Genomic DNA, 13,900 nt, shown 5'->3' on the forward strand with positions numbered 1-13,900 from the left:
AAAGTCCTGGAGGTCACTTGGAGGACAAAATCCCAACTACTTTTAATCAGACCATTGGACCTACCAGAGTGAGAGAAGGTTCTACAAACTTTGCCCCTTTGAAAGGTGTTTAACATCCACTGGATGTGGCCTCAGGCCTCCATACCTGTTACTAGTCCCTGAGACAGCCCTGTCAACACAGGATTTGAACCCTGTTTCAATTAGCTGGGGTAAGGGGAGTATAAAACCCAGCTGTGTGGATGGATGGAGGTTGACGTCAAAGCTGGCAGGGGAATGACTTGGCCACCAGAATCTGGATGAAAGACTCAGGAGCAGTAGCATCAAGGAAGGGAAGGCATCTTGTAGGGGACATGGTGCCACTGCGATGGCATTGATCTCCCTCCAGAACACATAATGGGAACAAACTGACATGTTTTGCCTGTGAGGGCTTTAGGTTAGATGCTAGAGAACTGCCTGCTACTAAGAGGGTACAGCTTTGGAGCAGAGCCCCAGGGAGGCCAGGGCTGTCTTTTCTTAGTGATCTCCATGAACAGGTCTCATCTTGTAGAGGTTGGTACAGTGGTGGAGGGTTTGGAGGGAATAAACTCCAAGCTTCCTTTCAGTTTAAGAATGTAACATTCCTTAGCTTTGGGGTAGAAATCAGGCTCCTCTCGACTTAGCTATTTGACACGCAGTCTGAGGTTGGGGATGAGTATGTCTGGTGTGCCCATGACTGTAGCCCGAGCCACGGCCCCCTGTCTGTTTGGCAGGTCTGTGGTGTGGAGGGTGACTTAAATGGGTAACTCAGATTCCAAGGGGAAGCACCTGCAACCAATGAGCCCAGTCACATTCCTGGCATTGGGGGGCAGTTTCTTCCTTCTGCAGAACATGCAAACGGCACCCAGATCCCTCCTTGTTTTGTTTCAGCTCCAAGTGAAAAGATCACAGTACATTCCCTGCCCCTCTCCAGATGTTGGCACCGCAGGCCCACATGTGGGGGCGCCCCGGCCCCGGCCGGCTGGCTCCATGGATCCGGGTGACTGCCAGCCCCGACTCCTGCGCAGCCCAGGGGTGAGCCAGGTCTCTAATTCAGCCTGACCAAGTCTCCATTCCAGCACTCCCACAGATGACAGCGCGCCTTTCCAGGGCCGGACGCACACGAAAATAGTTCTCTGGGCTCTCAGGCTGCAGTGCCTGACTGGGGATCGCGGTTTGGCCAGGAACTGCTGTGGGGCTGTGCGGCAGGCGGGAGGTGGGGGAGGACGGGGGGGGGGTGGCAGGGGGAGGGGCAGGGGCTGTGCCGGCCTCTGCGGCCACTTTGCGCCCAGCCTCTGCAGCTCCAGCTGCACCGCCCTGCCACAGCTGGCACATCAGCTCATTCCATCACAGAGTAGGTAAGCAGACCCGCTTGCTCCTCTGGTTGGACCCTTGGGCCGGTGCTGGATCTACTAGCCTAGTTGAGGCCACAACAGGTTTGTGTCTACTTGGATAGTAAATGTCAGAGTGTCAGTGTGGGGGCTTGTGACAGACAGTGTGTGCGTGTGGGAGGGAGCGTGTCTGGCCTGGGACAGAGTGGTTATAGAATGTTCTAGCATGTACTCCAGGGTGGATGAGGGTGTATAGGTGGATGTGTATGAGCACGCCCACAGATGGCTGTGTGTAGGTGACACCTAACCACCGTAGGATTGGCAGCTCGGTCTCTGGCAATGCCTTTGTGTTGGGGAGCAGCGTGGTCTCAGCCTGTCCATGTGTGAAGGATAGGTAGATGAGCGTGAGCCCCAGGGCACAGAAGCTGGGCGGTATCGTGATATCTGAATGTATGCTCTCTCAGAGTGTGACCTGATTTGTCCCCAGCTGGGGTGTCTTGTCTGTGGATCAGACAGCTTTGGTTTCTCAGGGCTTGGAGCAGAAATGCAGCTCAGAGTTCTCAGCCAACCCTGGAGCAAATGGTATCCTGATTGACTCCATATGACCGGACCAGAGTGTTGGGGACAGGTTGAGAAAGCCCACTTTGATGCCAGGAAAGGAGCCAACAGGGAAGGGCATTCACACTCCTGTGCTTGCGGCTGCTCAGGTGGATGTCCTCCTGCTACATTTGTCTGTCCTCCACACATGTCCTCACAGGCAAACCGTCTCACACAGCACACTTGCCCAATAGCATAGTGAGTACAAAATGTATATACAAAACCACATAGCCCTGGCTTGTTCTTCACCTCAGCCTCTAGTTGTTCTCAACCCCTTTGCACTCCCTATAGCCTGTATATAGCTCCTCTAACAGTGAGTCCCAGAAACTGACTCAGTAGGGGTTATCTTAAGTTAGGGGCTTTAGCTGGGGGTTAGGTGGTGGAAGTGATGGCATGAAGGCTTTGGGTTGTCTCATTGTATCTTCATGGAGGCTGTTCACAGAGCCCAGCAGCATAGCACCTTTTGGGCCTTAAAGTCTTGGGCTTGGAAGCAGTATATTCTCTTTCTGGGGTGAAAGATTGTCTTATAAGGCTAGTTAGTTTAGATAAGGATGTGGAGCAGATTTAGCACTGGTAACTTACTCCAGGGTATAGTTTATACTTCACACTTTCCCTGCTGTTGTAGAGAAGCAGGGAGCCTTTGGGGCTGGCTTGTTGGATAGTCCTGGGATGGGGAGCATCCGTGAGTGCCGCTCTTCTTCTCTAATTTCCATGGACCCCGCCGGAGTCTTCCACGTGCAGCTGATGCAGGCTGAGCCTGCAGTCTCGTCCTGTCCTCTCACCCAGTGGTTATGGGATCTTCTCTCCCCTGACTTTGTTCTCCTGGAGACCACTGGGGACACTGTAAACAGTGCTTCACAGATTAGGTACCCCCAAATATCAATTGTTGGTGATTATTATTTTGTTGTTCATATTTTCTTATGATTTCTAGACTTCTCCCATCCTGGCCATCATGTTCTGGACAGGATTAGGTGAGGTGTTTACCCTCAATGGGCTTCTGGAGTTGAGAAGTTAGAAAGACTTCTTTCTTAGTGTTGGTAGTTTGGTCTAAGGGTATGCCAGCAGCTCCCCTAATGGGCAGGGGAGCAAGTCAGATGTACATCCTGAGGGAAGTACTAGGGTCTATCTTTCTAGTTCTAGTCCTAAACCTGATCCTTGTGGATCGTTAAAAGCAGGTTGTGGTCAGTCCTAACAAGCTTCCTGCGGAGTAAAGGTGAAGTGGCAAAAAGTATTTCCTTATAGTGTTTTAATTCTCATTCTGGCTGCTAGGGAGTTCTAGTGTATCAAGTTTCTCCATTCTAGTAACTGTTGGAGCCGTGACTTTGACCTTTAATTTCTACTTCAACAATTTTATAGACTATACATCTTTAGCTGCAGGCTCTTGCATCCGTTACAGAGGGAGATCAGAACAAAAAAAAAAAACCCAAGCAACCAGTAGCTAGGTATTCTGTTAGCCAGCCTTTAAGCATAGGAACCACATTGGATGGATGTTTTTCAGGCATCCACAATTTCAAACATTTCATCGAATTTTCAAACCATATGTCTCTATTGCAACTTTTCTATGTTTGGTGACCCTGCTTGTGACCATGTCTTGGAGCTTTTCTTCTTAGTGGCCTGAGAGATAATGCCCATCTGTGCAAACTAAACAATGGTGATTGTTGAGAATGAATGGAGCCATTGATCAACAACCCCCACTCTGAGTGCTTCAGCTGCTAGCTCCCCTCTGTCTCAAAAGCTCAAGTGTCTGGATACCCAAAGGAGTGTGACCCTTGCCCTAGAACTAGCCTTAGCCCCAGTGCCACCCCTTGCTCATGTGACCCCACCTAGCCAAGGGCCCAGTTTGAAGTTCTGTATCTCTTGGGCCTGAGCCCTGCCTCCCTAACATGGACAACATTATCTTTGGTTAGGACCTTGTGGTGTCAACCTTGGAATGAGGGGCTTGGAGTTTGGGCCCAGGAGGGTTGTTCAGATTCCTTCCAGTGATGTCAAGTGAGAACCCCACTTGTCACCTCTGAGAAGCAGAGGTGCAGCTGTATTGCAAAGTTAGTGAAACTTGTAACTCATTAATTCTAAAACATTATTTTACCCTACCAAAGTCTTCCAGTGCTTAGAAAGGGGCTTGCAGGGGAGCACTGCTTAGCACGAAGAGTGATTAGAATATATTCAGGACAGACTCACAGACATTGTGTTGGGGGCCTGCTTCTCAGTCTGTGCTAAGTCAACCCTAGCTGGTGGCTGTCACCTGTTGTCAAGGCTATTCCTTCTAGAATCATTTGACCATAAAACCAGGAACTGGAAATGCCTGGGGCCTGTTACTGGCAATGTGGTGGTTTGGTATGAGAGAGGAGAGAGGAGTGACAAATGTCACTTCAAAAAGGGAACACTCAGATTTGAATCACTGATGCTGAGGATCCATTCTGTTTGTAGTCTGGTTGTTTCCTGAACTTTGGATCTCATCCCAATGCAAACAGGCTTAATGTCTAGAAAGAGCATTCATTGAATATCAGAACCCCATAAGGGAAAAGTCAGCTAATTCCCCTCACATTTATTTTGTATCCATTAAAATATCCCTCCACATTGTTCTTTCCTCTTTGCACCTTTTCTTCATGACACATCTATAACAACTCCCTGTAATAGTTAATTATTTTAAGCTCAAGGAAACTGAAGCACACTGAGGTCAAATATTAAGTGCAAGGTCAGCCCTAGTGACCATTCTTTCCTAGGTCTGACTCTAGCATCCATGGTAGATGGCCATTGATCACTGAAGGGGACGAGAACTTGTCTATTTTTTTATACTTATTTATTGTCAAAGTGATGTAAAGAGAGGTTACAGTTTCATACATTAGGTCTTGGGTACATTTCTTGTACTGTTTTGTTACCTCCTCCCTCATTCACCTTCTCCTTTTCCTTCTCCCCCATGAATTGTTCAGTTGTTTTACACCAAATGGTTTTGCAAGTATTGCTTTTGGAGTCGTTTGTCTTTTTATCCTTTGTCTCTTAATTTTGATATTCCCTTTCACTTCCCTAGTTCTAATACCAGTATATACAGTATCCAGTGTACTCAGATGAGATACAGTGATTCCGGTTTAGGCTAGTCACAGCAGAGGATCACAAGAGCCTAATAGCTATGCCCCTATGAATGCATAAGTTTATGCTAAGTGAAATGAACTCCATGTTATGGAAATGAGTGTTATATCACTGTTGTAATTACTTTCAACATGCCATGTGAAACCGTAGCTTCTTTTCTTGATGATCCTCTTGTATCCTCTTCCTGTGGTTGTACCTGGACTTGTCTATTTTGAAGGCCTCAAAAGCAGGTTAAAATTATTCCTTTAGGCAAATGGGGACAAAGCTAAGAGATCAACTAACTGATTCCAGAACTTGAACTTCATGGGTATCACTGGCTAGAAAGGCCTCATTGGCCTTGCCACTGTCTGATGTGTACCATTGTTCCACAGAAGACAGGGATGGGATGGAGGGCAGGGCAAGGAAGGCTTCCTGGGTTGGGCAGAGATCCTTCACCCAGCACTAGAGGGTGGGCAGCCTTGGACTTGTGTGGCTTCATTCTTCCCTGCAGCAATCTCTGTCCTAGAAACCCAGTCTCTACCACCCAGGCTCTGTGATCCAGCCAGCACAGGCTCCCCTCCTCCAGCTTCAGGGTCCCCTCAATGCCAAGCTCTGGGGGAGTCCTGAATTCTCTAAGGACATCTCTGGGCAGACCAGACTCTGTTCAGCATGAGGCAGTGTCTGTGGGCGTCAGCACTTTGGCTGGATAATTGTGTATAGTATTCAGTCTGTGCTGAAGAAGTGGAGGTTTTCTCTTACAAATCAAATATACTGGTTTGGAAACCATGCAACATGTGGCCTGTGGTCTGAGAGAGCAAGTTGCATGATGGGCCAGTGTGTTGTGCTGGTTTAAAGGACACTGTTGTGGGATGGAACATTCCATAAAGCCTCATGCTTCTAATGGATGGTCAGAGGTGGCTTTGCGCTCTGGCACTGTGTGGAGGACAGACATGGGCTTTGCAGACGGATGGATGTAACTTGGAACCTCCAGGTTCCTCATCTGTAAAATGAGCTTCCTCCGAATACAATGGTGATGCGAGAAGCTGGAAATGTATTAGAAGTGCGGTTGCTGGCATAGACTAGACACATCATGAAAGGAAACATCTTTCCTTCCTTTCCCACTCATCTTTATTTCTAAGTTCTTGTCTTTCCCAGCTCTCTCCTCTTTTTCCTGATTCTCCTTTCTTCTTATTGAAGCCTTATATGTTTATAATGAATTACCCGAGTTATATCAATTACTCCAAGGGGAGTAATTGTTTACATTGTCCCTGATTCAGTCAGTGGGAGGCTGTCCTGGTTGGTTTCTGTGGCTTTATGACTTGTCCTCATGACTGTCTGAGTATATCCTTATTAGCTGTTAGAGCAAGAAGTTACAGGCTCACTTTATTCTTTCCTTGCCCTAGTCCAGGAATTAGATAGCTGCCCAAATAGTCCTGGATACTCTGAGGAACATGACATTTTGAAACCAAGATCTGGAGGCTTCTTGTTATTGATCTGTCATATATCTATGCCCTCTTAGCAGAGCGAGGACATTTATATCTACCTACTTGTATAATGGACAGATATAACACATTGTTATTTACTTTTAGAAGAAACCACCCAAATATCCGAAGAGAGAGAGTAATAGGGCAGGATATGTCATATGGGAGTAGGGTGTTAGTGAGGATCTATTTCAGGAGATGATATTTAGAAAGATTTAAAGTGGGAGACGAATAGATAAGAACAGAGAGCCTGGAGATTGTTTTTGGTTACCGAGAAAATAATTGCAAGGACAAAAACTGAGCCAGGATGGGGAAGTGGTGGAATCAATGGGTCATGGTGACTTATCAGTGCAGAAAGTTGGGGAAGTAGAGTTAAGGTAACTCCCAGGTTGACATCACCAAAGCCTGTCAAACTCGACGTATGTACAAAAAAATTCCTGGCTCTCTTTCTTGGCACTCTCCCACTCATAGCTGGCTCTCTTCATAGATATCTCAGACTTCACTGGATGGCTTTTCATCTGGCCACAAGTCAGAGAGCTCTGGTGCTCATCCTCAGCATCTCTGTCCTTCATACCCAGGTCCAACTATCTCCATGTCTTGTGGATAGATGTCAGTGTATGTCTCTTAGGTCCTTCACTTTTCTCCATCTCTGTCTACATCCTCCTAGTTCCAGGTACCATTTATTTGTTCTCCATTTAGCACCAGAATACATTATAAAATCCCACTCTGTTCATGTCATTTTCCTCTTTGAAAATACTTTAGTGTCTCCCATCTGATATTAAAAACAAATAATTCAATAATTCAAATTATTGTTAAATAATTGTACAAAGGAGTTTCCACTTAAAAAGCAGTTTATGAATACAACATATCTTTTTTAATTTTAATTTTATTTTTTGGCTATAATATCTTTTTTTCTTATTTATTGTCAAAGTGATGTACAGAGAGGTTACAATTTCATTCCTTAGGCATTAGATACATTTCTTGTACTGCTGTATCTTGATCGCTGTAACCCCTTTCATCATTCTCACTCATCCCTTCCTTACCCACTTCTTTCCTCACTCATCTTAATTTTGTAGGCTATATATTGGATCCTTTTCTTCATTTCCCCCTTCTTCTCCTCCTCATCTGTTTACTCCTTTCCCCTTCACTTCACCTTACCCGCTTTGAGTACTTGAGTCTTGGTGTTTTATTTTATTAAACTTTGCTTTTGGCTTTCTAAGGAATTGCACTATTTGAGATCTTCCTTGAATCTATTGTATTTCAGTTAATACATTTCTATACACCACCTAATATACTTATGAGTTTGTAAGCTAAATCTAGTCTCTACATATAAGAGGAAACATAAATATGAATAATTTGTCTCTCTGTGCCTGACTTACTTCACTTGCCACAATTTTTTCCAAGGAAGTGCAAATCAAAACAACATTGAGATTTCACCTCACCACAGTTAGAATGGCCATTATCAAGAAAATAAACAATAACAGTTGATGGCAAGGATGTGGTCAAAAGGGAACCCTAATATACTGTTGGTGGAAATGTAAGCTTGTTAACCACTCTGGAAGGCAGTTTGGAGGTTCCCCAAAAATTAGACATAGAAATATCCCATGATCCAGCAACTTCACTGTTGGACATTTACCCAAAAGATTACAAATCAGGATACAGTAAAGCTACCAGTACAACCATGTTTATTGCAGGTAAGGTACAGAATCAGCCCAGACACCCCTCAATGGACCATGATACATGGGTCAGGAAAATGTGGTATATATACACAATAGAATTTTACTCATATTAGAAAGAATGATATTGTACCTTTTGTAAAGAAATGGAATGACTCCCCACTGATTTTAAGATAAAGATCATACTCTTGAATAATTCCTACGAGGTCTTGCTTGTCCACCATGTCATCCTACACAGCCTACACATCTACACATCCTACACTTCTTCCTACACAGCCCTCCCTCATCCATCTCTCAGGCTTGTTAAATTGCCTCCTATCACAGGCCTTTGTATCAGTATTTCCTATAGTCCTCACAGGCCAGAAACCTGGGTGAGGAACCATCAGAGCTAAGGAAGTACTACTGTGCTGGTGAGGCCTGGGCCACATGTGAGTGTAGGGTATTAGGAGGAAAATTGTTCAGACAGAAGTGGCCACACTGATCACACAGTTGTCTTTCTCTCTGATTTCTCAGTCTCTTCATGAAAATGTGGAGTTTGACTCCCCAGTAAGACAGGCAGAACGAGATAGTTGGAAGGGTAGGGTCTCAGGCCCAAGAGAGGGGAGAGAGGAAAAGGGGGGGCAGATTTTGCTCCCTTTGGACCTTATTTTGAAAATAAGATGCTTTCTTTTTGGCCACATTTGCCCTTTAACCTTGTGGAATTTGTAGAGAGGCTGGAGGGAGGGTGGGGGAGCAGTGTTTTTAAATGTGGCATTTAGAAAGCATGCAGTGGGCTAATCTATCCCCACCCTGCAGAAGCTGCCCTTTAGTTTTCTGAGAGCTGTCATTTACAAAGAGCTGCAGAAGGCATGCTGTCCATCTGCTGTGGCAGCAGACAGGGCTGGAACTGAGCAGACAAGGACAATGGCAACCACATCAGATAAGCACATCTTGGAAAAATGCCTAAAGGGGCCAAGGGCCTCTGTTAGAGACTCATTTATGCATTTGACAAGTAATCTTCTCAGCACCTACTAAGTGCTGTGTATTGCGTTCAGTGGATACATCTTTAAGCAAAGCTGAACTCCATGTTCTTGTGGCATTTTGTTTTTACTTGAGAAGACAGGACATAAGCAGTATCATGTACAGTATGCAAAGCGGTGCTGAGGGCTATGGAGGAATATAAAGAATCCTAAGGGTGCTTCAAGAGTAGGTGGGGTTTGCATGCTTATACAAGCTTACTCTCAGATGTGTAGATACTTTAGGCAGAGGCCAGGAGGGAGTAAAGGAGCAATGTGGGCATGTGGCGAAAGAGAAGTCAAATAGAAGAGATTAAAGGTCAAGGCCCTGATGTGTGTTTGAATCATGTGACTGGAACAAAGGGAGAGTTGGGAAGAGCAGCATGAGTTGAAGTCAGTACGATAACAGGAGAAAAATCATGAGGGCTATGCTTTGTTATTTTAAGAAGACCTTTGGCCTTAAATCTGAGTGATATGGGTGGATAGTGAAAGTTGTCTTTTTTTTTCCCCATTGGTAGTATTGTGATTTGAACTCAAGATCTCATTGCTTGGTAGGCATTCAGCCACTTGGAGCAATGAACTAAAATCTAGTTCTAAAGCCAGATTTGGATATGCTATAAGAAAAGACTCATAAAGAAGTGGCCTCTAGTTCCTGGGAACCATGAGAACAGATAAGTAGGTCTAGGGAAGTCTCGGAGGCCCAGCCTCTCCTGCTGTCCCTTCAGCTGGACAGGGTCTCTTGTCTCTTTTAGTGGCACGGGACACAGGACATACCAGTCCTTCATGTCCCACTCTTTCCTAGAGGGTATCTTCCTGGCAGCTGTCTGCCTCCTCTTTAGCCACCTGAGTTCATGGCCACTTCTAAGATCATGCTAAGGGCTGTGAGTAGACCTGAGGTGGAACTGGTCCCAGGTGATGGTGAATGCAATAAGGACCCAGATCCATGCTTTGTCTCCACCCACAGGTGTCTTTTCTGATCCCATATCCTGTCTCAGTTAAGATCAAGAGGAAAGACAGCATAGTTCTATGGGTTAGCCAGAGCAACTGCCCTGCTTCAAGCCACAGCTAGAAGATAAAGATGGGCATGGATAAAAACAGTTCTCTTCATAGAGTTTCCCTTCACTTGACAGAGATGTATAAATGTGTAATTAAGTAAAACATAGTGATTCCCCAGCATGAATTCAGTAAGATGTTTGACCTTTCTCTGCCACAAGCAATTGCTCTATATGCCTTAGGGAATTTATGCCTTGCTTGGGCCTCCAATTTCCCATCTGGTTGAATTAGCTGTGCTCCTGCCCTGATTGTCATGTTCCTACAGTCCCATGAGCCCCTCTACAAGTTTCTGAAAGAGTCACTCATGACCAGTGGCCAGACCCAACCCTTTGTCTAGCCCGTTCTGCCAGAACCCAGGCTGCTCTGTATCCTTTGATCAAAGGAAGCTTTGAATTGCAGGAGACATCTGGGTCCTGTCCTATTGACAACCACTCACATCTGCTGACAGTGTCAGCTGCTGTCTACATCACCACATGCTTGGCTACCATGCATCCAAAGGTCACTCCAACTGCACTCTTGCCTCAAGTCTGGGAGGATTCTCGACTCCTTCCCTTCTTCAGGCTGATGTCAATTTCTGCCACTTAAAAAAACACAATTCTCATGGAAACATCCTGTGTCATGGAAACCTGTCCTGTGTCCCTATTGGTCCAAGCAACTCAGCTTCACAGTGACCTCTGTACCCTGTTCCCAGCACACAGGTCTTTTATGTTCAAGCTTCAGGAGCATGCTCTACTATCCTCACAACTGACCTGCCTACCTCTCCTCCTCACCCTTCTCCTCATCATCTGTTATCTTCACCATAAGCAGAGCACATTGAGTTTCTCCTCAAAATCTTTTAATAAATCCAGGCTTACACAGTGGCTCATGCCTATAATTCCAGTTACTTGGGTGGTAGAGATTGGGAAAATCTCAATTCAAGGCCAGTCCAAGCAAAATAAACTGGACATAGTGGTTCACAGCTATAATCCCAGCTACATGAAAGGTATACCTAAGAAGACTGGGTCTGAAGCTAGTTTCAGGCAAAGCATGAGAACCTATATTAAAAAATAACTAACAGCAGACAAAAGTTCTGGGAACATTGCTCAAGTAGTATTGCCTACCTAGGAAACATGAGGCCCCGAGTTCAAATTTCAATTCCACTTAAAAGCATTTAAAAACCTTCCATATCCACACACAGCACTCAGAATAAAGGCCAAAGGTCTTCAGACAACATACCAGAGCCCTCATTATTTGGTATCCATTACTGAACTGAACTGATCCTAAATTTTATTCCAGGTATTGATGTCTAGGCCTGCACTTGACTTGGATTTATTCATTTCTTGTCAACTTTCTAAGCTTTAATATAAAAAAAATTGTGTTGTAGATCCTTCTGGCTTTTCTATGTAGACAATAAGGGTGAATTCTTGTCAGAATCATGGAAAGGTACCATGTCGGGCGATCCAGACCCACAGACACTGGTGCACAGGCTGGTAGACCCAGCCCTGTGGCTGATCAGAGTCCACTCACTCCTTTGACTGTATTCTGGCCTGCATAGGTAGGAGCATAATGACAATTTGGATTATTCTCATTCTTATTTTCTTTCTATTCTAGCCAAGATGTCTAATTCAGTAATGTATAGAAAGATGTTGGTAAAAACAAGGCATCTTGTTCTAATCTCCCTGGAAATGCTTTAAATATGTCATTGAGTATGTTGACCATAGTAGTTTCCCTTTTTCAAGTAGATGTTGTTTAATTCATTTAAAGAGTTCTTTAATTGGTCTGTTCTAGTTTTCTCAAAGGTTTTATTGTGAATGGGTGTTGAATTCTCTTGAATTATTTTTTATTATTTATTGAGATAGTAATAAACCTTTTTCTACTTATAATTTGTTAATATTGTGTTTCGTTAATTTACTTACTAATGTTAAATAATTATGCATTTTAGTCCAAACCCAAGCTGTATTATTTATTTTTATTTATTTACCTAGTTTATTTTGCTGGTTCTGGGATTTGAACTCAAGGGCCTGGGCTTTGCCCCTATGCCTTAAGGCTAGTGTTACACTACATGAGCCACAGCTGTATTTCCAGCTTTCTGGTGGTAAATTGGAGCTAAGAGTCTCATGGATGCTCCTGCCCTGTCTAGCTTGATACCTCAATCCTCAGATCTCATTCTCCTGAGTATCTAGGATTATAGGCATGAGTTATTGGCACCCAACTGCCAAGCTGTATTATTATCCTTTCCATTCCATTGTCTAATATTTTGCATAATGTATATTCCTCTGTTCATATATATGTCTGTATATTTCCTTTCTTGTATTGTTCTTGTCTAGTTTGAATACCAAAGTTATGACAGCCTCATAAAATCAGTTAAAATATACATTTTCTTTCTTATTCTCTGGAAGAATGTGGGTAACTATAATTCCTTTGAATGACATAAATTCCTCTATGAACTTCCGTTGGCCTGGCATTTTCTTTATAGGAAGATTTTAAACTACTGATTAGTTAATTCAGTAGATACAAATCTATCTCTTTTTGAATCAGCTTTGTTAAGTTGTAATTTTGTGGGAACTTATTGCGTTCATTTATGTTTTGAATGACATTCTCTTATTTATATGTTTAATAATATCCTCTTATCTGCTTCATCTATAACAATAAACCTTTTTCTTTGCAAATATTGTTTGTGTTTTCTCTTTTTTTCTTGATCTTACCCAGTGCTTGTCTAGCTTATTTGCATTTTCAAAAACCAATGTTAACTTTATTATTAATTTTTTGTGGGCTTATATTTTGTTCTGTTAATTTTTCTCATAATTATTTTTCTTCTTTTATTTTGAAATTATTTTCTTCTTTGTAAATTTCCTTTTATTAGATGCTGGAAATATTTCTAATTTTCAGAAGCTATAGAGGTATAGTCTTTGCTCTAAATTCTACTCTACTGAGATCGTGCTTAAATGTGTATTTTTAAAAATAATTTATAGTCACTCAGTTTTGCTCTCATTTTTGTTATGATTGCTTCTTTGCCCTGTGACTTGTATGTGTAAAAATATCTAAATGTATGGGAATGTTTATGTGGGGGTAGAGATTGCAATCTGTAGAATCTGCAGTGGGATGTTTATTCTTTCTTTTATCTTCTTTAGTGGTATTGGGGTTTGTACTCAGGACTTGGTCATTATTAGGCAGACACTCAGTTAAGCCACTCTAACAACCCTTTTTTGGGTTGGTTATTTTCAGGACAGGGTCTTACTTCCATCTTCCTATTTGCACTTCCTTATATTACAGGGATGACAGGCATGTCCAGTCATTGGTCCAGATGGAGTCTTTCAAACTTGTTTCTGCCAATACTGGCCTTGAATTATAATTCCCTGATCTCTGCTTTCTAAGTAAGAATCATAGGCTTGAGCCCTTGAGCCTGGCCTAGACTCTGTCAATCTTTTGATATTTACTGAGTCCTGCTTCAAGCTATTCCTCTTTCTCTATCCTCTTTAGTAGTACAGCACTGGTAATCCTTGCTCATAACCGGTTAGTTTGGCTATGGTTACTAGCATGCATGGATGCATCTCTTTCTATGATTTTTTTTTATTTTGGGTTGATTATTTTTGTTCATAACTCATTTATTTTTCCCCTTAGAGGAGATATTTCTTTTCTACACTTATGCTTTTACTTAGTTATCTTTGATATTATAACATTAATAAAAACCTAATAAGCTTAAAGTT

The sequence above is a fragment of the Perognathus longimembris genome, chromosome 13 (assembly GCF_023159225.1).
Source record: "Perognathus longimembris pacificus isolate PPM17 chromosome 13, ASM2315922v1, whole genome shotgun sequence".
Taxonomy (NCBI): Eukaryota; Metazoa; Chordata; class Mammalia; order Rodentia; family Heteromyidae; genus Perognathus; species Perognathus longimembris.